This window comes from Procambarus clarkii, chromosome 6 (assembly GCF_040958095.1).
Source record: "Procambarus clarkii isolate CNS0578487 chromosome 6, FALCON_Pclarkii_2.0, whole genome shotgun sequence".
NCBI lineage: Eukaryota > Metazoa > Arthropoda > Malacostraca > Decapoda > Cambaridae > Procambarus > Procambarus clarkii.
Window position 1 is genome coordinate 49,355,030 of NC_091155.1, and position 25,459 is coordinate 49,380,488.

The following is a 25,459-nucleotide window of genomic DNA, read 5'->3' on the forward strand; positions in this document are numbered from 1 at the left end:
GGTAGTATCATCAGCAAACAAAATAGGTTTCAGAATGTTAGAGACATTAGGCAGATCATTGAAGTATATAAGAAATAGGAGAGGTCCCAAGATGCTGCCCTGTGGCACTCCAACGGTTATTGGTAGAGTGGGAGAGGCTATATTATTGATGGCTACACATTGGTGTCTATCACTATGATAGGATTAATGGATATAGTCCAGTGCATGGCCTCGGATTCCATAATGATGAAGTTTACGTAAGAGGTAGTTGTGATTAACAGTATCAAAGGCCTTTCTCAGGTGAATGAAGAGTCCAATCGGAAACTCATTTTTGTCAAGGGCTGAGTAAATTATATCAAGGAGACTAATAATTGCATCGTTGGTACTCTTTTGGGAGCGGAAGCCAAGCTGACAGGGGCTAAGAATGTCGAATTTTACGAGATAGGAGTAGAGCTGTTTATAGATAATTTTTTCAAATATTTTTTATAGTATGGGTAGGTTTGATATTGGTCTATAATTGTTTATGTCTGCCGGATTACCTCCTTCATGAACTGGCGTTACTCTTGTTTTTTTAAGGATATCAGGGAAGGTATGACACTCAAGGGATTTGTTGAACAGCAGAGCTATAGGTGGTGCAAGGGCATGGGAGGCGCTCTTGTATACAATGGATGGGATATCACTGATGTTCCCAGCTTTGGTTTTTAGTGAGTGTATGATGGACACAACTTCTGTCGGGCTGACTGGTGAGAGGAGAAGAGAGTTTGGATAGCTGCCTGAGAGATATGTGTCTGAGTCTGTGGGATTTTACTGGCAAGGTTAGCACCAACCTATGAAAAGAAGCTATTAAATTCATTTGCCATTTCTAAGTCAGTTGACGGTGTAAAGCCATCCTTAGAGAGTGTTATCTGGTTGTAGGAGTGTTGTTTAGTTCCTAGGATAATAGATATGTCATGGTATTCCATTTGCTTTTCATGTTGCCTTTTGCTTCTAACTCTATTGTCATTACCTATCCTCTAAACCTTACATTTGTCAGAATTAAACGGCCTCCGCAAATCTTTTGACCATATTTCAGTACCCAATTTAGATCGTTCGATAGATCAATTAAGACCCCCTTGTATCATGAATCATCATACATGATGATATAATGATACACACTACTGGGTATATGCTGATGATATAATGATACACACTACTTGTTATGCTAACATGCAGAACACTCTTAACTCTGTATTAGTCTTATGTCAGGACTTAGGTTTAGTCATATCTCAGCAGAGGAAACAAAGATACTAAACGGGTGTCCACCCAGGCAGGTGGGTGGACACCCGTTTACATCAACACGCCTCCAGCTAGGGTCATCAACACGCCTCCAGCTAGGGCCATCAACACACCTCCAGCTAGGGCCATCAACACACCTCCAGCTAGGGCCATCAACACGCCTCCAGCTAGGGCCATCAACACACCTCCAGCTAGGGCCATCAACACGCCGCCAGGGCCATCAACACACCTCCAGCTAGGGCCATCAACACGCCTCCAGGGCCATCAACACACCTCCAGCTAGGGCCATCAACACGCCTCCAGCTAGGGCCATCAACACGCCTCCAGCTAGGGCCATCAACACGCCTCCAGCTAGGGCCATCAACACACCTCCAGCTAGGGCCATCAACACGCCTCCAGCTAGGACCATCATCACGCCTCCAGCTAGAGCCATCAACACACCTCCAGCTAGGGCCATCATCACGCCTCCAGCCAGGGCCATCAACACACCTCCAGCTAGGGCCATCAACACACCTCCAGCTAGGGCCATCATCACGCCTCCAGCTAGAGCCATCATCACGCCTCCAGCTAGGGCCATCATCACGCCTCCAGCTAGGGCCATCAACACGCCTCCAGCTAGAGCCATCAACACGCCTCCAGCTAGGGCCATCAACACGCCTCCAGCTAGGGCCACCAACACGAATCCAGTTAGGGCAATCAACACGCCTCCAGCTAGGGCCATCAACACACATCCAGCTAGGGCCATCAACACGCCTCCAGCTAGGGCCATCAACACGCCTCCAGCTAGGGCCATCAACACGCCTCCAGCTAGGGCCATCAACACGCCTCCAGGGCCATCATCACACCTCCAGCTAGGGCCATCAACACACTTCCAGCTAGGGCCATCAACACACCTCCAGCTAGGGCCATCAACACACCTCCAGCTAGGGCCATCAACACGCCTCCAGCTAGGGCCATCAACACGCCTCCAGCTAGGGCCATCAACACGCCTCCAGCTAGGGCCATCAACACGCCTCCAGCTAGGGCCATCAACACGTCTCCAGGGCCATCAACACAACACCACCATCAACACGCCTCCAGGGTCATCAACACACCTCCAGCTAGGGCCATCAACACGCCTCCAGGGCCATCAACACACCTCCAGCTAGGGCCATCAACACGCCTCCAGCTAGGGCCATCAACACACCTCCAGCTCGGGCCATCAACACACTTCCAGCTAGGGCCATCAACACGCCTCCAGCTAGGGTCATCAACACGCCTCCAGCTAGGGTCATCAACACGCCTCCAGCAAGGGCCATCAACACACCTCCAGCTAGGGCCATCAACACACCTCCAGCTAGGGCCATCAACACGCCTCCAGCTAGGGCCATCAACACACCTCCAGCTAGGGCCATCAACACGCCTCCAGGGCCATCAACACACCTCCAGCTAGGGCCATCAACACGCCTCCAGGGCCATCAACACACCTCCAGCTAGGGCCATCAACACGCCTCCAGCTAGGGCCATCAACACGCCTCCAGCTAGGGCCATCAACACACCTCCAGCTAGGGCCATCAACACGCCTCCAGCTAGGACCATCATCACGCCTCCAGCTAGAGCCATCAACACACCTCCAGCTAGGGCCATCATCACGCCTCCAGCCAGGGCCATCAACACACCTCCAGCTAGGGCCATCAACACACCTCCAGCTAGGGCCATCATCACGCCTCCAGCTAGAGCCATCATCACGCCTCCAGCTAGGGCCATCATCACGCCTCCAGCTAGGGCCATCAACACGCCTCCAGCTAGAGCCATCAACACGCCTCCAGCTAGGGCCATCAACACGCCTCCAGCTAGGGCCACCAACACGCCTCCAGTTAGGGCAATCAACACGCCTCCAGCTAGGGCCATCAACACACATCCAGCTAGGGCCATCAACACGCCTCCAGCTAGGGCCATCAACACGCCTCCAGCTAGGGCCATCAACACGCCTCCAGCTAGGGCCATCAACACGCCTCCAGGGCCATCATCACACCTCCAGCTAGGGCCATCAACACACTTCCAGCTAGGGCCATCAACACACCTCCAGCTAGGGCCATCAACACACCTCCAGCTAGGGCCATCAACACGCCTCCAGCTAGGGCCATCAACACGCCTCCAGCTAGGGCCATCAACACGCCTCCAGCTAGGGCCATCAACACGCCTCCAGCTAGGGCCATCAACACGTCTCCAGGGCCATCAACACAACACCACCATCAACACGCCTCCAGGGTCATCAACACACCTCCAGCTAGGGCCATCAACACGCCTCCAGGGCCATCAACACACCTCCAGCTAGGGCCATCAACACGCCTCCAGCTAGGGCCATCAACACACCTCCAGCTCGGGCCATCAACACACCTCCAGCTAGGGCCATCAACACGCCTCCAGCTAGGGTCATCAACACGCCTCCAGCTAGGGTCATCAACACGCCTCCAGCTAGGGCCATCAACACGCCTCCAGCTAGGGCCATCAACACACCTCCAGCTAGGGCCATCAACACGCCTCCAGCTAGGGCTATCAACACACCTCCAGCTAGGGCCATCAACACGCCTCCAGGGCCATCAACACACCTCCAGCTAGGGCCATCAACACGCCTCCAGGGCCATCAACACACCTCCAGCTAGGGCCATCAACACGCCTCCAGCTAGGGCCATCAACACGCCTCCAGCTAGGGCCATCAACACACCTCCAGCTAGGGCCATCAACACGCCTCCAGCTAGGGTCATCAACACGCCTCCAGCTAGGGCCATCAACACACCTCCAGCTAGGGCCATCAACACACCTCCAGCTAGGCCCATCAACACGTCTCCAGGGCCATCAACACAACACCACCATCAACACACCTCCAGCTAGGGCCATCAACACAACACCACCATCCAGCCTACCACCACAAGCTTATATATATACTACACATGTCTAAGAGCAAATAAAAGAATACAGTTACCTTAACTATTGAAGATGCAGCAGGATTTTGTGGATAAGCCAGCAGCAGTCCCTCTCGACATGGTTTTAAAATGGCGGCGACTATCACAACATGCAACGAGCCTAAAGAATGTCCAGCGCTAGCATTATCTAAACGCTATTATATATTATCATGCAATATGGAAATCTAAAATAAAAAAAAATGATACAAATAATTGTATTAAATATTTATTTGCAATTACAATACCTCGGGAATATATTTTTGCGTTAGCAAAACATATTAAGTTCGTATTTAGTTTAACTCATTTAAATTCTTTACAAATAATAACCTGATTTTACCTGATGGCCACTAACATTAATGTTTTATGTTGATACATTTCATACCCTTATTATTTCAATTTCTTTCTTTATTATGCACCCCATACCCATCCCGTGGGCGGTGGTGTAAAGGATTACAGAGGCACATAATGGGTTCAGGAACTGAACTCTCTAGTTTGTTTAGCTAAGCAAATAACAATTTTTGACGCTAGTTACAAAATTATTAATGTTATATATACATGTACACACTCTCATACATACATGTACATACATATATATATATATATATATATATATATATATATATATATATATATATATATATATATATATATATATATATATATATATATATATATATATATATATATATATATACGTATACATATATACATACACATACATATTTATAATCACCCACACAAATACACACATCAATAATCTCTGTCACTTATTTTATACATGTTCTTGTAGAACATTCTATTGCGAACACATTGGGCGCTGCCCAATAAACTCGCCCCTCGGGGCAAAATTAATTTTTTTTTTTAATCTTGGTGGAACATAAAATGGCCGCCTGTGTTTTTGCTGTCGTCAGATGGCGCTGTGACGTCACAGATGAGGGAAGCACGTACTGCGCATTAATGCCTCGATCACTCGTTATTTATTTATTTATATATATACAAGAACGTACATTGAGGGTTAAGAGACAACATAGAGCTTAAGTTAGAATTATAATCTTGTAAAACCACTAGCTTGCATATAGCGTTTCGGGCAAGTCCTTAAACTAATCTTTGAGCAAATTCTTAAACAAAGCTTTAGAGAAATAATTAAATGTAAAATTGATAAAAAGTGTTTAACAGGTACATTACAGCTTTACTTTAAAAGTACAGATGATTTTAAGTAGGATATTTACAGTAAAATTGTCAAAAAATTGTTTACAGGTACGATGCAAGAATTTTCGACACAAAAGCAGATCAGAACAATACACAATAATAACAATACACAATAATGAACAAGGAACCCTAAGTACAATTAGGAAAACATCTCAGGGTTATACATTGGATTACTGAAGCACAATATGAGGATCATTACAAATAGTAATGCAGTAGAATATGCACTCATATTCTATTATTAAGTTAATATTAAGTTCCTTCCTCATGTTAAGTATCTTTGTGGTACTAGGGACATCCAAGGATTATCTTCAAGGCTTCGTTCTGCAAGTTTTCAAGCCCTTTAAGCTTTCTTTCCGTCATCAAGGCAAGCAGAGATGCAACATAATCCACTAAAGATCTGATGTATGCAAGGTACATCATTTTGACAATTGTGACATTGGCACCATAACCAGAGTGATAACCTGCAACATCTCCAAGAGGGCTTATGGAGCCTCTCTTTATACTGACGACAGAGTCTGAATACAACAGGACAATACAAGACCAAGGTATTTGAATCTGTTAACATAGTCAAGCTGGGAGCCATCATACAGATGATTTATACATCTGTATGCACCTGTATGCATATATGCATCTTGCGAACAGCTCCTCCCTGCCTGGGTGGACACCCGTTTAGTATCTTTGTTTCCTCTGCTGAGATATGACTAAACCTAAGTCCTGACATAAGACTAATACAGAGTTAAGAGTGTTCTGCATGTTAGCATAACAAGTAGTGTGTATCATTATATCATCAGCATATACCCAGTAGTGTGTATCATTATATCATCATGTATGATGATTCATGATACAAGGGGGTCTTAATTGATCTATCGAACGATCTAAATTGGGTACTGAAATATGGTCAAAAGATTTGTGGAGGCCGTTTAATTCTGACAAATGTAAGGTTTAGAGGATAGGTAATGACAATAGAGTTAGAAGCAAAAGGCAACATGAAAAGCAAATGGAATACCATGACATATCTATTATCCTAGGAACTAAACAACACTCCTACAACCAGATAACACTCTCTAAGGATGGCTTTACACCGTCAACTGACTTAGAAATGGCAAATGAATTTAATAGCTTCTTTCCATAGGTTGGTGCTAACCTTGCCAGTAAAATCCCACAGACTCAGACACATATCTCTCAGGCAGCTATCCAAACTCTCTTCTCCTCTCACCAGTCAGCCCGACAGAAGTTGTGTCCATCATACACTCACTAAAAACCAAAGCTGGGAACATCAGTGATATCCCATCCATTGTATACAAGAGCGCCTCCCATGCCCTTGCACCACCTATAGCTCTGCTGTTCAACAAATCCCTTGAGTGTCATACCATCCCTGATATCCTTAAAAAAGCAAGAGTAACGCCAGTTCATGAAGGAGGTAATCCGGCAGACATAAACAATTATAGACCAATATTAAACCTACCCATACTATAAAAAATATTTGAAAAAATTATCTATAAACAGCTCTACTCCTATCTCGTAAAATTCGACATTCTTAGCCCCTGTCAGCTTGGCTTCCGCTCCCAAAAGAGTACCAACGATGCAATTATTAGTCTCCTTGATATAATTTACTCAGCCCTTGACAAAAATGAGTTTCCGATTGGACTCTTCATTCACCTGAGAAAGGCCTTTGATACTGTTAATCACAACTACCTCTTACGTAAACTTCATCATTAAAACTGAAAACTCACACCCCAGAAGTGACTCGAACCCATACTCCCACAACTGGTATGTACAGGGACGCCTTAATCCGCTTGACCATCACGACCGGACATAAGGAAGTGATAGCCGAGGCTATATGAACCACTTCCCCGCCGGCACTCGGATGGTAATCTTGGGCATAGCATTTTATCAAATCACCTCATTCTTTGGGGCACACGTGAGGAACACAAATTCATCATTATGGAATCCGAGGCCATGCACTGGACTATATCCATTAATCCTATCATAGTGATAGACACCAATGTGTAGCCATCAATAATATAGCCTCTCCCACTCTACCAATAACCGTTGGAGTGCCACAGGGCAGCATCTTGGGACCTCTCCTATTTCTTATATACTTCAATGATCTGCCTAATGTCTCTAACATTCTGAAACCTATTTTGTTTGCTGATGATACTACCCTCATCTACTCTAACCCCAACCCACATACACTAAATAATGTTGTTAATAATGAACTAAAAAAAGTCCACTTATGGATGTCAACCAACAAACTAACACTTAACATAGAAAAGACTTACTACATCTTATTTGGAAGCAAATCTACAAATGCAATTCAGCTTTAGATAGATAATGTAAACATTAGCAATAAAAATGATGGCAAGTTTCTTGGCCTATTCCTAGACAAGAGACTCAATTTCAGCACCAAATACAACACATAACTAAGAAAGTCTCTAAGACAGTTGGTATACTCTCCAAAATCAGATATTATGTACCTAACTCTGCTCTCATCTCTCTATATTATGCACTAATCTATCCCTATCTTAATTATGGTATCTGTGCATGGGGTTCAATTTATTTTAATTTCAAAATTTAAGGTTCAAAATTTACTAGAATGCATTCAGCAGCGAATAACAAAGTTAATACCACAAATTAAAAACCTGTCATATGAAGAAAAATTGTCAAAGCTAAAATTACATTCTCTAGAAAGACAACTAAAGAATTATATATAGGGGTGACATGTGGTTTATGATTTTGTTGATTTGTTTCAATATTTTCATAAATAAAGCATGCTTACTGTCTTATTCTAAGTTTTACGACAATTTTACAAGGTTTAAAATATAAAGCTCAATATATTTCTGTTTTTTATACAGGAATTATACGATAATATAACATTATAATAATGTAACGATGTCGTGTAAATAACGTCATATTGACGACATATAAATGTTATATATATGTTATAAGAACGTAAATTGGATAGGTTTACATAAAGTAAACAAAAAAACGAAATGTTGACTGAAAATTGTTTATTTTTATATATAAAGCATGAAAACATTATAATTCCATAGCATTCACTATTATTTTTAAATTTTTACATAAACCTTAAAAAACCGTGTCTCAAGATCTACATGTTTTTAGTTATATCTAGTGGTTTTAAGAATGTCAGATATACGTATTTATGTCTTAATGTTAGAGTATTACCTTTGTGGCACCATTTAAAAACGTTCACAAACGTTCTGTGTTTGCTGGGTTGTTGACTTACGCAAGGGTTTTGACACTGTTAACCACAATAACCTTCCTCTGAAACTCCAACACTATGGATTTAGAGGTCACTCCCTTCAGTACTTGCAATCTTATCTCTGTCAGCAGTATATTTCAGTGAGCGCTGTTACTTCTCTTTCTTTTTCAATTAACATTGGCATTCTGCAAGGGTAGCATACTTAGTCCAGTTGTTTTTCTCATATATATCTTCCAAGTACCTTCATATTTTCTCTATATCACATGAAGAAGAAACATCATGTTTTCTCACATGCTAACCCACTTATTCTAAATGACACAGTGAATTCTGAACTAAATGAAGTCCATTAAATTGACTGTTAACAAACTTACCCTTAATATCGACAAGGCATTTTGCATTTTTATTTGGAAAGAAGTTCAACAATCAAATTAATCTTAAGACTATGATGACCAAACCACACACCTGAAGATGAGACGACAACGTCCTGGACCATTATCATAATCGATTTGATAATGGTCCAGGACGGACCGAAATGTCGTCGTCTCCTCATCTTCTGGTGTGTGGTTTGGTCATCATATCTGGACCATGACCTAGATTCAGGAAGCTCTGTGTATTTCTTCGTAAGTGGGTTTGCTCTGAGTATATGTAGTATCAGAGGCTAGGTCCAGGTTTAGATGGAATGGATGAAAATGTGGGTAAAATGGGTTTTGGCTGTGCTATGATACACAACATTTAGGCATATTTGGTGGAAATTGTCTCCAATTTGATGGCGATAGCTTAAATTTCCCCAACTTTAATCAAATCTGCTAGGTCAGGGATAGGTAAGGCTATGTAGGGTAGGTTGGAATATGTGAAAACTCGGGTAAAATGGTCTTTGGCAGAGCTATGTAACAAATCATTTTGGGTATATTGGGTAGAAATTGTCTTAAATTAGGTTGAATTTAGGTGAGTAAGCATAAATTTCACGAACTCTAATCAAATCTAGCTTGGGATATGCTAGGTCAGGTTAGGTAAGGCTGTGTAAGGTAAGATGGAATAGGTGAAAAACTTGGATGAAATGAACTTTGACCATGCTAAGATACAAAACATTTGGGTATATTCGGTGGAAATTGGCATAAATTAGGTAAAATTTAGGTGGGAAAGGCATAAATTTTGCCAACTATAATCAAATCTGACTTTGGATATGCCAGGAGAGGATGGGGTAGGGTTGTCTAGGGCAGGTTGGAATAGGTGAAAACTCAGCTAAATGAGCTTTGGCCGTGCTATGTTCCAAATTTGGCTTTGGTGATGCTATGATACACAACATTTGGGTATATTTGGTGGAAATTGCCTTAAATTAGGTCATATTTAGGTGGCATAGCATAAATTTCGCCAACTTTAACCAAATCCAGGTTTGGATATGCTAGGTTAGGTTAGGTGAGGTTGTGTAGGGTAGTATGGAATAGGAGAAAATGGGCTTTGGCAGTGCTATGCTACGCAACATTTGGGTATATTTGGTGGAAATTGCCATAAATTATGTCGAATTAAAGTGGCATAGCTTAAATTTCACCAACTTGAACTAAATCTAGGTTTGATTATGCCAGGTCAGGTTAGGTGAGGTCGTATAGGGAAGGACATATATAATATCTTAGGGTAATGAACTAGCATGTTTATGAAATAGTGTAAATTTTCCTCTTTGGGGTTCGAGCTATATGGCAGACTCATATAATGTATGGACAGAGGCGACATAGGTTTGTATGTGAGGATATGGGATGCTCATATTTAGTTAGTTTAGCTAGGTTGAATTTAGTCAAATTTGCGTAGTATAAGTATATTTTTTATAAATTTAGATGAATTTAAGTTTTAACAAGATGCATTTTGATAAGATATAGCAAATTTGTCTAAAATTATCATAGAAAATACTGACTTCACCTAACCCCACCTGCCCTAACATAACTAAGGCTAGAACAAATAAGTCTGTTAGATAGTTTGAATAAATACATATATATGGTGGTCTGATTGGAGAGAATGTAACAAGGAAGGTATTAATAAGACATAACAACAGTGGACATATGTTAGATGAATAGTTTAGCACTAATAATGTTGATATCTTAATGGAAAAAGAATGTGTTATATATTGAGCTCATCGGAAGTCATATGCACCATTTTTATATGTGAAATTCTGACTTTTTGGGAGTTGGTTAAACTCAGCATATTATAATTAATGTCCTAAATATACCCAGAAAAATATCATGCAAATTGTGTATTGTTTAACCTAGTTGGTTGTGTTTGTATATATATAGCACAATTAATATACTTGTGTATTAATTGTGCAGATTATGTATTTTGCATAAGTTGTATGATTATTGCAATTATGTATTGATTATATTTCTATAAATTGTGTATTGTTTTGTGCAAGTTTGTATTAATTGTATATGTTTTTGTAAGTGTATTTGCGGAAATTGCTTAGTTGTGTATTTAATGAATATGTGCTAGTTATGTATTGTTCATATTTTGGTAAGTTGTGTATTGATTATATTTTTGAGCAAGTTGTGTAAATGTCGCAATTGTATTTGTGTAAATCGTGTATTTATGCTAGTTGTGTATTTTCATATTTGGGGTAGTTATGTATTGTGCATATTTGTGCTAGATATGCATTTGTACAAGTTGTGTAATAATTATGAAAGATGTGTAATATTTGTATAAGTTGTGTATTAATTGCGCATGTTGTGTAATTGCATATGGACGAATTGTTTATTTATGCCTTTGTGTATTGATTGTCATTGTGCAAGTTGAGTAATTATATAGCAAGTTTTCTTGTATTAATTGTGCAAAGATGTAAAATAATTACACAAACTGTGTAATAATTGTCCATGTTTTATAATAATTTTTGTGATAATAGTGCATTTATGCAAGTTGTGTTTTTAATATTTTCTAAGTGGAACTGGTGCAACTGTATTTGTGTGTGAAAATTGTGTATTTTGTGTAAGCTCTGTAATCTGATAAAATAGATCTTCATGGTGTAAGTGTATTTTGGTTTATGAGACAATGTGTGGGTATTTTGTGAAAATTATGTTTGTGAAATTGTGTAATTTTAGTGAAAGCGCATTTTTTATTGTCTAAATGCATATGCATTTTGATATATTTGTGGAAAATACTGTACTTTGTGTAAATGTCATACTCTGAGTGTCCATGCAATATTGTGTAAATGCTACATTTTCATGTCCAACTGACATATTTTTGCATGTAAATGTTATATTTTTGTCTATAAATGATATATATTTGTGTGATGGCATATTTTGAGTGTAAATAATATATTTTGTGAATAAATGTCATATTTGGTGTGTAGATGCCGTATTTTCTGTGTGCATGGCATAAATTGCATCTGATTAATGGGGAAATGGTGGCAAAAAACTAGGCTATTCTCTATGAATGTATAGGTTGTGGAGTATGAGTAGGTATGTATGCTTGTATTTGCGAGTGTTGGTTTAGAAACAAGTTACCTGATTTGCGTAGCAAATCTAGGATTTTTTTGAGGTGTAGAAATGATTAGCCTATGAATATAGTGGCTAGCATCTAGCTGAGTTGCTAGATGGATGAATTGAGGTGCGACATTTGGATAGCTATTTGATGGATGTGAGGACAGTTGACTAGCCTATGAACACAGCCACTAATCCGCTGTACTGCCAGATGTGTGGTAACTACTTGTGGATTATAGTAGAATATCTAGCTATAGGGTTTCATAATTGCTGTTGTGTATAAAACTAGAATAAGAGCTATTTATTATAATTATTATTGTAAACTAATGCTTTAAGTGGGATCCCTTGGTTGTTTTCAGCATAGGGTGGACATGAATGAGATTGGGTGGAATTATATAGGAGCTGCCTCGTATGGGCCAATAGGACCTCTGCAGTTACCTTTATTTTTATGTTCAGCTCACCTGCTATGCTGCCAGATGTACGATTCTGCTTAAATTGCAGTACGACATTTGGGCTCCTGTTATACTTTTGAACTTATCACTGAATAATGATTACAGTTGTGGATGACTAAAATGTATATTCTTAGTCCTCTGATTAGGTTAGGTGGGGATGGCTAGTCTACTCATTTTTGAATAATAACATTAAATACATATGCCAGTAGAACGCTAAAGGCCGCATTGGTCATCTGGTGACGTCACACATAGTTGGCCAGTCAGGTGCTGTGATACCTTGTCACTTATATGCTAATGGCCAGCAATACCTTATCCCTATACCTGAGGCGGCTTTTCACGATGTCATTAAACAACAACAATAACTGGTCTGTAGAATGTATTTGTTTGTTATATATAATAAGTTTGGATAGGATGGTTTGATCGAGTTTATAAATAACAGAAAATATAAGCAATGAGCGAAAATACGAGCCAATGAAGCCGAATATCGACTCTGGTGAAACACAGAGTACAGTTGAGGTATTAAGCCAGATTAAGAGTTCACACTTATGTGTGAACCTCCTGGGATCCGAATTTAGCCCGTTGACGCCTCGCACCACATTAGGGATGATGACGTCAGAAACGAAGGCCTTATTTCAAAACATAAGAGGCTTGCTTTTACTGAATGAGTATTTTTGATTTGTTATATGCTACAGTAAGGTGTGCGAGGTATGTTTTGAGCGAATGTGAGACGTGTATGTGGTTAGGATCAATATTGGATTACTACTGAACTTGCATTGAAATTGCCATTGCCCAGGGCTCTGTTTTTTCATATATATGACTGATAGCAGTTTTCATTTTTATTTTGCCCTATGAGAAATAAACGATCCTTCAAGGAAGATTGTCAAAGCTCAAATTACATTTCTAGAAAGACGAAGAACAAGAAATAGGGGTGACATGATAGAGGTGTGACTGAATGGTCATAGTAAAGTGAGATATTAATAACTTATTAAACGTATAAACATGAAACAGAACAGGAATAAATTGGATAGGTTTTAGATATAGGAAAAGACCTGGGTAAATACAGGTAGCAGGGGACGAACTTGAAAATACACACATAGCTTCTTGCTCTGTGTTGCTCCCCCTTTTGCTACATGCAATGGCCGATGGTTGGAAGTAAATAGGAAATTAAAAATAGACTAGGGATGATGGTATTTTACATTAGGTTCAGGGTTACTGTTGTATCGCAAAACACACGACTCATAGACCGGCTTTTTAATCCCCTTGATCGTGCCTGTGCAGGAACGCTCAGCGGCTAGCTGGTGACGTCATTGACCATTGGTTATGCCTGTGCAAGGTTCACTGGGGTAACGAAATTTGGGTATGCCAGGGACCGGCCTTTTAATCCTACCCCCAGGCAAATTGAAGACTGGCTACCCGATGACGTAACAAAAAACACACGAGACATGTACCGGCCATCACCATTTGTAACGAAAAACACACGAGACAAGTACCGGCCGTCGAAAAAAGTTCGTGAAACCGGGGGTGCGTAGACCAGCATCGAAAAAAAGTTTGTGAAACCGGGGGTGCGTAGACCGGCCGTCGAAAAAAGTTTGTGAAACCGGGGGGGGGGGTGCGTTCGTGAAACCCAGGGTGCGTAGACCGGCCTCGGAAAAAAGTTTGTGAAACAAGGGGTGCGTAGACCGGCCTCGGAAAAAAAGTTCATAAAACCAAGGGTGCGTAGACCGGCCTCGGAAAAAAAGTTTGTGAAACCCAGGGTGAGTAGAGCGGCCACGGAAAAAAAGTTTGTGAAACCCAGGGTGCGTAGACCGGCCTCGGAAAAAAAGTTTGTGAAACCCAGGGTGCGTAGACCGGCCTCGGAAAAAAGTTTGTGTAACCCAGGGTGCGTAGACCGGCCCCGGAAAAAAGTTCGTGAAACCGGGGGTGCGTAGACCGGCCCCGGAAAAAAACAAAACGGCCGGGCATAGGGGCTGCGACTATGCCCGTCCCTCCAAAAAATCAAAACGGCCGGGCATAGGGGCCTTCCGTCCATGCAGAAATATGGATACCCCCCCCCCCCTGCGCCTATGCCCGGCCTTCCAAAAAATCAAAACGGCCGGGCATAGGGGCTGCGACTATGCCCGTCCCTCCAAAAAATCAAAACGGCTGGGCATAGGGGCCTTCCGTCCATGCAGAAATATGGATACCCCCCCTGCGCCTATGCCAGGCCTTCCAAAAAATCAAAACGGCCGGGCATAGGGGCTGCGACTATGCCCGTCCCTCCAAAAAATCAAAACGGCCGGGCATAGGGGCCATTTCCACTACTCACCACCACCCACCACCGCCGCCACCACCAGCCGCCACCACTAGCCGCCGCCACCAGCCGCCATCACCGCCACCGCCCGCCACCAGCCGCCATCACCGCCACCACCAGCCGCCATCACCACCACCACCAGCTGCCACCGCTACCAGCCGCCACCACCAGCTGCCATCACCACCACCACCAGCCGCCACCGCCATCACCGCCACCACCAGCCGCCGTCAGCTGCCACCGCCACCAGCTGCCAGCTGCCACCGCCTGCCACCGCTCGCCACCGCCCGCCACCACCAGCCGCCACAGCCGCCACCACCGCCACCGCTCGCCACCGCCCGCCACCACCAGCCGCCACAGCCGCCACCACCGCCACCAGCTGCCACCGCCCGCCACCAGCCGCCACCACCCGCCACTAGCTGCCACCACCAGCCGCCATCGCCCGTTGCAACAGTCGCCACTGCCAGCGCCACCACCAGCCGCCACCCACCACCACCACCAGCCACCACCAGCTGCCACCGCCCGCCACCACCAGCCGCCAACAGCTTCCACCGCCTGCCACCAGCTGCCACCACCGCCAGCCGCCACCACCAGCCGCCACCACCCGCCACAAGCCGCCACCACTTACCACCGCCGCCACCACCCACCACCGCCGCCCGCCATCACCCACCACAGCCGCCACCACCCATCACAGCCGCCACCACCCACCACCGCCGCCCACCACTACCGCCCGCCACCGCCGCCACTGTCCGCCACCGCCGCCACTGTCCGCCACCTCCGCCACTGTCCGCCACCGCCAGACACAGCCGCCACTGTCCGCCACCGCCGCCACTGCCACCACTGTCCGCCCCACTCCACTGTCAGCCACCGCCGCCACAGCCGCCACTGTCCGCCACCGCCGCCACTGTCCACCACCACCGCCACTGTCCGCCACAGCCGCCACTGTCCGCCCGCCGCCACTATCTGCCACCGCCGCCACTGTCCGCCCGCCGCCACTATCTGCCACCGCTGCCACTGTCCGCCCGCCGCCACTGTCCGCCCGCCGCCACTGTCCGCCCGCCGCCACTATCTGCCACCGCCGCCACTGTCCGCCCGCCGCCACTGTCCACCATTGCCGCCACTGTCTGCCACAGCCGCCACTGTCCGCCCGCCGCCACTGTCCACCACCGCTGCCACTGTCCGCCACAGCCGCCACTGTCCACCACAGCCGCCACTGTCCGCCCGCCGCCACTATCCGCCACCGCCGCCATTGTCCGCCACAGCCGCCACTCTCCGCCGTACAGCCTCCCCTCTCTCCGTTCCCTTCCTCTCTTCTTCTCTGTCTCACTCTCTTCTTGTTCTGTCCCTATTTTTCTTGTTCTCTCTCTCTTCTTTTCACACTCTTCTCTCTCTCTTACATTACCTATCTGCATGTCTCTTCTTCTCTCTCTCTCTTACATTACCTATCTGCATGTCTCTTCTTCTTCTCTCTCTCACTCTCTCCTCTTCTCTCTCTCTCTCTCTCTCTCTCTCTCTCTCTCTCTCTCTCTCTCTCTCTCTCTCTCTCTCTCTCTCTCTCTCTCTCTCTCTCTCTCTCTCTCTCTCTCTTTCTCTCTTTCTTCTCTCTCTTCTCTTCTCTTCTCTTCTCTTCTCTCTCTCTCTCTATCTTCTCTCTCTTCTCTCTATCTTCTCTCTCTTCTCTCTTTCTCTCTCTCTCTCTCTCTCTCTCTCTCTCTCTCTCTCTCTCTCTCTCTCTCTCTCTCTCTCTCTCTCTCTCTCTCTCTCTCTCTCTCTCTCTCTCTCTCTCCTTTATCCTCTCTCTCTCTCTCTCTCTCTCTCTCTCTCTCTCTCTCTCTCTCTCTCTCTCTCTCTCTCTCTCTCTCTCTTCTCCCTCCTCCCCCTTCCTCTCCCTCTCCCCCTCTCTCCTTTGTCTCTCATCTTCTCTCTCTTCTTCTTCTCACACTGCTCTGTCTTTTCTTCTTTCTTTCTCTCTCTCTCTATTATCTACCTTTCTCTTCTTCGCTTTGCTCTCTTTTTCTTATTATCTCTGTTCTCTTTTTTCTCTCTCTTGTTCTCTTTTTCTTTCCTCTTTATGTCTCTTCTCTCTTTTTCTCTCCTTTTTCTCTCCTATCTTTCCTTCTTTCTCTCTCTATTTCCCTTTTTCTTCTCTTTGCTCTCTTTCTTATTCTCCTTCTCTCTCTTTTCTCTCTCCTCTCTTTCTTCTCACCTCTCTCTCTCTCTCCTTATATCTCTCTCTTCTCACCTCTCTCTCTCTCTCTCTCCTTATATCTCTCTCTTCTTCTCTTTCCCTCTCTTCTTCTCTTTCCCTCTCTTCTCACTTTTTCTGCTTCTGTCTTTCTCTCATCTTCTCGACACTCTCTCTCTTTCTTTCTCCCTCTCTTCCCCTTCTGTCTTCCTCTCTCCTTTTTGTCTCTGATCTCTCTCTCCATCTTTCTAAATGCAATAAAGATAATTATACCTAATAAATTCAACCTTTGCTCCAAAACGTTATATCATGACATTTAAAATACGGTTTATTAAAACGTTTTGACCTCACGTTTTAAAGTCGTCTATACAAATTCTCAAAATACGTATTTTAAACGTAATTTAAAACGTGCCCAAAACAATGAAATGTCGTTTTTAGGACGTTTTTAAAACGTGAAAATGTTTGGTGGGATTCTAATGCTTGTAGGCGAGAACCGTTGTGAACGCCACCTAGCGCACAAGTACATGAGCGCCCAAAATACTTTTACACAAAAGACATGTACAGACAGGCGTGTAACTTCTGCCTTCTTTTTTATTAATTAATATTACATATTAGGTGCTTACCTACAATAGTTATCATTATATGCAAGTATAACTATCACATAATAAATATGAAAGGAGTCTGTCCAAAAACTGACAAAAGTGTTGTGTTTTGTGCGTTGTATCGTGTTTGTGGTCATTCGTGGTGTGTGTGTTTTTTTTTTTTTAGATATATATAAGAGTTGTTACATTCTTGTACAGCCACTAGTACGCGTAGCGTTTCGGGCAGGTCCCTGGAATACGATCCCCGCCGCGAAGAATCGTTTTGTTTGCGTTGTGTTGTGTTTACGCTGGCGGGCGGCGTCCTTACCAACTCCGGATTATGTCCATCACATCACTAAACCTCATTTAATAACTATATGCCTGCTAAATAGAAGATTTTAATTGTAAATAGCATTATATTGTCGTTTTAATATGGAACACGTACACAAATGCGAAACGTCCTAAGTGGTAGAGATATTAGTGAGCGATGTTGTCAGTGTACAAAGCGTCTTGAATCCTTCAAGCTAACGGTGGTGCTCCTTCCCTATTACAAATTTGTTTATGAATGTATTTGCTTATTGTCTTGCCTATTTTTGTGGATCTGCTTGTATTCTGTTTATTACAACTTGTTTATTACCTTTCATATTTACTTATTGATTATATATTTGATTGAAAAAAAATAAATAAAAAGAATGCAAAGTAGTGCATTCACCAGGGAGCCCCAGACCCCCCGCGCCGGCTACCCACACCTCAGTTCTTGAGGCTGATGCTATGGGCGATGGTCGTGTACTCTGGCTCCGGTGTCGCTACTGCACTGTGCTCTGCGTGTGGTGTTGGTTTTGTGGGTGCGAGAGCCAGGAGTTATCTTCAGTACTCGGGCTGCATGCGCCTAGTGCTGCCTTCCCTAGGTGCCCTGTAAGTACTGCCCTTGGGGCTTGGGGTCACCTTCCACAGGCTCCTCGGGGTCTGCCTCTGCTGGTCCGTTTTACCTTTCGGTTTTTCGGCCGCCTGTTGGGCTCTTGGGTGTTCTGTTCTCCCTTGTTACCGGCAGGTAAGAGGCAGTTTGCACTGGTAGGGGCGCAGGGTGCTGCATGCTCAGCTTGTCATCGAATCACGAACGCTCATCCGCTCCTGACGACCCTTCTGCCCCTCCAACTTTATCAGCTGCTCCTTGAGCCCACAACATCCCAAACATGATGTAACAATCCCAGAAGGCAGCTAAGTACCCAGTGACCTAAATGTGACCGAAATATTCGACAAAACCTAACCTACTAGCTCATCTCGACCTCATTTGTGTTGCTCCCTGGAGGAAGCTAACCTGACGCTTGCTGCTGCCATAGCAACGAGTATATCCCATCTGCTGCGTACATCTCTGCTGCTACCATGCAAAGCAATTCTAAGCTCGGCAAGGCCGCAAAGAATGATAGCACACCTATCAGGATGAACCCAACCAGCCAAGCTAGCAACAGGAATAACGCGGCTGTCTCCCCCTTAGGGGCTACCGGGGGGAGTACCGACCCTCCGTGCGTCAACAATAACAAACCTTCCCAGCTGATTGAAGCGTCGTCACTTACTCGAGCCTTGCAACAGTTATGTAACCATATGGAGCAACTTAAACGAGCTGCCTCCCCATGTTCTGACTTTAAGCGTCCCGCTGATAATCCATGGCTCAGATTATTGACTCAAATACATGATGACCAAAAGTCTATAATCCGAGAGCAGTCGGACCTGATAATGAAGCTTCAGAGTGATGCTTTGGCCATGCACAAGATTAACCAAGATCTGTCTGCCAGAGTCAGCCACCTCGAACAGGAATTAAGCTCTCTTCAGATCTCGGTTACTAACTTTAAACCAGCAGAAACCTCTAAGAAGCAAGAAGATATGTTACAAAAGTTAGAGAACCACTTTAACTCCCTACAACAGCAACACACTGCAACCCAAGACGAATCAGACCAACTTAAGCTCCTTTGATTCTGTCATCATCTCATCACAGGATTTTCCCCATGAAACTGACAGAGAAGACTGTACTGCCATCGTGATCCAGGAATTGCGTACTAAGTTGAATTATTCAATCGAAGCAAGAGACATTAAGTCAGCTTATAGAGTGGGTACCAAATCACCTGGTACAAACAACATGATAAAGATACGGGTGAAGTTAGATAGCTGCTCCCGCAAGTCAGACCTTATCACTGCTGCAGTCGCTATGAAATCCAAGGTTTATGTGAACGAATGTCTAACCAAATTCAGACAAAATATCTTATTTAAACTACGTGGAATTTGCAAAAGATCCACTGCTATTAAACATTGTTTTGTGCGCGATGGTAAAATAATAGCTAGGAAGACTGACTCTGGAAAAATTTATGTCATAACCACTGAGGCACACCTCACTTCTTTCCTGGATGACTGTGGGATATCAGCTGAATAACCAGAACATAATTTGTAGTCTCATATACAACCAAAGTGTACTTAAGCTCTGCCTTTCCTTTCCAAAGGTGTTTATTTTTATTTTTATTTTATTTTTTTGTTTGTCATCTTTGCCTGTTTTATACTCTTAATTATTTGTTCTTAGTTAATCCCCTTGTCACTAAACCTAGGGCTTTTTATTACCCTGTTAATTAACCATTACTAAGCTAATTATCTTCAAGATCATTTTTTTTATGATTATTATTTTTCTTATTTTTTTATTTTACATTTATATTGTCAGTCTCTACTGATTTTTTGTTTTTTATTTTATGTAACTTCTGTGTCCTCCCTGGTTATCTATTGGATCTTTATTTTACTACTAAATTGTTACTATTTTATTGTATTTGCTTTTATTCTTGTGTTTTGCTTTATCGTGTATCTTGTATCGTGATCCCTCTGCATCTCTATGCACACTGATATTGATCCCGATCAAAATCTTCTGTCTCATATCTATACCAACCAGCACATTGATCATCATTATTGCAAGTATTTCACAGCACACCAGGCTAAAAACAAACTCCAAAATAGCACCTATCTATCAGTTTATAACCAAAATGTTAGATCACTTGGTAAACATTTTGACGATTTAAATGCACTACTCACAGCACTAGGTACTAACCTATCGTTCATTATTTTAACAGAAACTTGGCTAAATAAAGACTATACCCAACTCTACAACTTAGCTGGTTATAAAGCCATTCATAACTGTAGGCCTAATAAAAAAGGTGGTGGCACAGCTATATATTACCGAGATACATTTATCTGCAACAGTGTTATTAGTGACAGAGATGACTACTGTGAATATACTTTTGCTCAGTTTACAATTAAATCCCTTAAATCCTCTTTGACTATTGGAGCCATCTATAGATTTCCCAATACTAACATAGCTTCTTTCTCAGACAACCTAAGGAATCTTATTATAAACAACAATCTCAACAAAAACCACATCATTCTGGGAGGAGACTTTAATATTGACCTGGGTCAACAAAATTGCTCTCAAGTTGACTATTTCCTTAACGGCATGAACTCCTGTATGCTAATCCCCACAATCACCAAACCTACCCGAGTCACTCAAACATCAGCCACTACCTTGGATCACATATGGACAAACATAATAGCTCCCCTTGTATCTGGTATAATCTACGACAGAACAACTGACCACTATCCTACCTTTCTCATAGCGAACATGGACATAACACCACCAAAAAGCACGAAAATTTCATTTAGGCTACACAGTGAATCAGCTTTAGACAATCTTGCAGAGGCACTTCACAATATTAACTGGGATTCTGAATTCAATAATACCCATGATATAAATTCATTAGCTAACCTCTTCCTCTCCAAAACTCTAAGCCTCTACAACCTTCATTGTCCCCTTCTTACCAAGCAAGTAACTGACAAAAGATTAAACAATCCATGGCTCACAAGTGGCATTCTCAACTCAATCAACAAGAAACATGAATATGAAAAGAAAGTTAGGATTGGCCTAGTTTCAAAGGAAGTAGCTAAAAGGTACTCATCAATGCTTACCAGTATCATAAGAAAGGCAAAACTTGCATATTATGTGAATAGATTCAATGAAGCAAAAGGCAACATGAAAAACACTTGGAAAACTATCTCTAGTATCCTAGGAACTAAACAACACACACATAACCAAATAAAACTCTACAAGGATGGGGATATACCGTCAACTGATTTAGAAATGGCAAATGAATTTAATAGTTTCTTTTCATCGGTTGGTGCTAATCTTGCCAGTAAAATCCCACAGACTCAGACACATATTAACACATATCTCTCAGGCAGCTATCCAAACTCTCTTCTCCTTTCACCAATCAGCCCGGCAGATGTTGTGTCCATCATACACTCTCTAAAAACCAAGGCAGGGAACACCAGTGAAATTCCGTCCATTGTGTACAAGAGAGCCTCCCATGCCCTTGCCCCACCCATAGCACTACTGTTCAACAAATCTATAGAGTGTCACACCTTCCCTGATATCCTCAAAAAAGCAAGAGTAACGCCAGTCCATAAAGGAGGCAATCCGGCGGACATAAACAATTATAGACCAATATCAAATCTACCCATTCAATCAAAAATATTTGAAAAAATTATTTACAAACAGCTCTATTCCTACCCCGTAAAATTCGACATACTCAGCCCCTGCCAGTTTGGCTTCCGGTCCCAAAAGAGCACCAACGATGCAATCATTAGTCTCCTTGACATTATCTACTCAGCCCTTGACAAAAATGAGTTTCCGATTGGACTCTTCATTGACCTAAGAAAAGCCTTTGATACTGTTAATCACAACTACCTCTTACTTAAACTCCAGCATTATGGAATCCGAGGCCTTGCCCTTGACTACATCCGATCCTATCTTAGTGACAGACACCAATATGTAACCATCAATGATACAACTTCTTCCACTCTACCAATTACCTTTGGAGTGCCACAGGGCAGCATCTTAGGACCTCTTCTATTTCTTATATATATAAACGATTTGCCTAATGTCTCTAATATTCTCAAACCTATACTGTTTGCTGACGATACTACTCTTTATCTATTCAAACCTCAACCCACATACACTAAATAATGTTGTGAATAATGAATTAAAAAAAGTCCACTTATGGATGTCAACGAACAAACTAACATTAAACATCGAAAAGACTTACTACATCTTATTTGGAAGCAAATCATCAAATGCAATTCAGCTACAGATAGACAACATCAACATCAGTAATAAAAATGATGGCAAGTTTCTTGGCCTATTCCTAGACAAGAGACTCAACTTCAGCACCCACATTCAACACATAACTAAGAAAGTCTCTAAGACAGTTGGTATACTCTCCAAAATCAGATATTATGTTCCTAACTCTGCTCTCCTCTCACTATATTATGCACTAATCTACCCCTATCTTAATTATGGTATCTGTGCATGGGGGTCTACCACGGCAAACCACCTTAAGCCCATCATCACACAGCAAAAATCTGCTATCAGAATAATAATATCTACTCATCATAATAATAATATCTACTCAGCTTTACTCATATCTAGCCAAACTCAATATACTTAGCCCTTGCCAATATGGCTTCAGACCCAAAAAAAGCACTAACGATGCACTTATTAGTATGCTTAACTCGATTCATACAGCTCTTGATAAAAATGAGTTCTCTGTTGGGTTGTTTGTGGACCTGCGTAAAGCTTTTGACACTGTCAACCACCAAAACCTTCTTCTTAAATTACATCATTATGGAGTCAGAGGACACTCCCTACAATACCTCAAATCCTACCTTACTGACAGGCTCCAATATGTTTCTGTGAATAATACAATTTCTCCCACCCTACCCATCAACATTGGTGTTCCCCAGGGCAGCATACTTGGCCCTCTCCTCTTTCTCATCTACATTAATGACCTTCCAAATGCCTCCCAACACCTCAAACCAATTCTATTTGCTGACGACACAACCTTCATTTACTCCAGTCCTGATCCCCTTGCTCTAAATGCCACAGTAAAAACTGAGCTAAATAAAGTCCATCTGTGGCTAACTGCCAACAAACTCACCCTTAACATTGACAAAACCTTTTATATTCTGTTTGGCAATAAATCCTCTAATCAAATAAATCTCAAAATAAACAATACCCAAATTTGTAACAAATTAGATGGCAAATTCCTTGGCATTCTCATTGACCACAAGCTTAATTTCCAGGGACACATTCTAAACATATCAAAAAAAGTTTCAAAAACTGTGGGCATTCTTTCTAAGATCAGATATTATGTACCACGCCCTGCCCTGGTGACTCTCTATTACTCCCTTATCTATCCATATCTCAACTATGGTATTTGTGCTTGGGGCTCTACTACCCAAAATCACTTACGTCCTCTAATTACTCAACACAAAGCTGCTATTAGGACAATATCCAATTCTGGCCCCAGACATCACTCGGTACCCCTACTTAAATCTCTGAATATGTTAGACATTAAGTCACTGCACATTCTCTCATGTGTATTATACATATATAAAACGCTAAACTATAATGCCAATCCTGATCTCAAAAGCTTCATAGAAGGTTGTATCAGAACCCATGAGCATCACACCAGAAATAAATACAGTTTTGATATTCCTAGAGTACGACTTAATCAAACTAGAAATGCTCTACAAATCAAGGGGCCCAGAATGTGGAATGACCTTCCCAACCATGTTAAAGACTGTACCTCTCTCAACCAGTTTAAGTTAAAAGCGAAGCTATACCTAATAAATTCCCTGTAACCTACCTTACCCTTCTATTGTCAACCAATGTCTGTTTTTTTCTTTAAAGAGCGCTGTTTGTCGACATAATTGTATTTGTGCTGCTTTTTCATCTATGTTTTCATTTCTTGTTTTCATTCTACTCATTATGCTCAATTAGTATTAAGCTTGTCATTTAAGTTTATCATGCCCGAAACGCTTTGCGTAATAGTGGCTTTAGGCATTGTATGTACTAGCTATACCTATAAGTCAAACAATCCTTGTAAATATTTATTGTATGTATGTACCTTACCTAAATAAAATTGTATTGTATTGTATTGTATTGTATAACTAACTCTGCTTTCAGACAACACTCAGCTCCATTGTTTAAATCCCTAAACTTGCTAAATATTAACTCCCTCCACACATTCTCTTGTGTCAACTACATTTACAAAACCCTGTTCTTAAATGCAAACCATGCTCTGAAACTCTCCCTGGACAGATGTAATAGGACCCATTATCACCACACCAGAAATAAATATCTCTTTGATATCCCCAGGGTCAAACTTAATCTGTGTAAACACTCTATGCAAATTAAGGGACCTAGTCTATGGAACTCACTCCCTAGTGAATTGAAAAACTGTAAAACTTTTGCCTTATTTAAAAGCAAAACCAAAAAGTACCTAACTTCATCTTCTTAGTTTCCTACACTGAGCTTTAAATTTGCTCTGTACCTAGTGTTACCCAATCTCCTAATTTTTATGTATTATCAAACAACTTATCATTGTGTTCATTGCTGTCTTCTTCTATGTGCTAGCCATATGCTGTATTGTGACTACCAATTTTTGTCAACTACCATTCTAGCCGTCATTGCAACCAATCTTATATTGTTTCTGCTGTATTGTGCCTACCATTTTTTTTGTCAACTACCATTCAAGCTGTCATTGCAATCAATCTCAGCTACCTATGTGCTTTAATATACTGTACCTACAATTTTCTCTCATCTTTTTTTCATTTCATGTAATCTGTTATCATTTTTTTGTCTATAATTTTTGCAAGTATTTACCTCCTTAAAATTTTCTTAGATTAAGGACCTGCCCGAAACGCTGCGCGTGCTAGTGGCTTTACAAGACTGTAATTACCATATTTGTATCCTCACATTCCTTATGTACATTCTTGTA